The sequence below is a fragment of the Propithecus coquereli genome, unplaced genomic scaffold, assembly GCF_000956105.1.
Source record: "Propithecus coquereli isolate 6110/MARCELLA unplaced genomic scaffold, Pcoq_1.0 Scaffold665, whole genome shotgun sequence".
Lineage (NCBI taxonomy): Eukaryota > Metazoa > Chordata > Mammalia > Primates > Indriidae > Propithecus > Propithecus coquereli.
The window spans coordinates 150,093-151,189 of NW_012152674.1; positions in this window are offsets into that span (position 1 = coordinate 150,093).

The window sequence follows — 1,097 nt, forward strand, 5'->3', positions numbered from 1 at the left end:
TGCCCCGCCAGCTCTGACTCTTCAGCCGCAGCCCCGTCGCCTCCAAGTCTACCTGAACCTACGGAGCTGAGAGAGGCCGGGGACGCTCCGGCCACCGCCGCCTCTTCGTCTCTATGGTCCCCCTGCACTTCCTCATCCGGGGCCCGAGCCAGCCATGCGGACTCCCCAAGTCCCGCCCCCGCAAGGCGCGCGCGCACTCCAAGGGAAGGCTCTTCCCGCGTCGGACCTCCCGCCCTCTGCTAGTCCCCAGCGGCCCTCAACCCCGCCCCTGCGGCTCAGACTCTTAAAGGGAAACACAGGTTTTCCAGCTCTGCTGCTGGGAACCCCGGGGCACACTGTCGGTGTCCACTGCTACCACCCTGGACCAGGCCACCATTTCTCGATCCTGGACAGCTGCACCTTTAGGCGCTCCCCCCCCCGCTTCCATTCTGACAGCCTGAGAGATCTTTTTATAACGGGAATCAGTGTTTTGGGTCAAGCCACTCCCCTGCTTCTTCTAATCACACTGACCACAATATCTAAGTAGCACCCTGCCTCCAGTCGGTTACAGCACCTTGCTTTAATTTTTTCATAGCTTTAACACTAGCTGAAATTATCGTGTTTCATTTTCGTCTCTTTATTGCCTCGTTTATCATCTGTCCTCTTCCACTTGGTTTTGTTCCTCGCTTTGTGCTCAGCACCTAAAACAGTGTCTGGCACAAAAGTAGATGCTCAACAGACATGTTTGTAGGAAGGAAAAAATGTTTACCCAGGAGGGAAATGAGAGGGTCCAGAGAATGAAATCAACTTGCCCCAAATTATACAGCTTTGTGTTAAAAATAGAAATCTGGGGGCCGGGCGCGGTGGCTCACGCCTGTAATCCTAGCACCCTGGGAGGCCGAGGCCCGCGGATTGTTTGAGCTCAGGAGTTCGAAACCAGCCTGAGCAAGAGCGAGACCCCGTCTCTACTAAAAATACAAAAGAAATTAATTGACCAACTAAAAATATATAGAAAAAATTAGCTGGGCATGGTGGCGCATGCCTGTAGTCCCAGCTACTGGGGAGGCTGAGGCAGAAGGATTGCTTGAGCTCAGGAGTTCGAGACCAGCCTGAGCAAG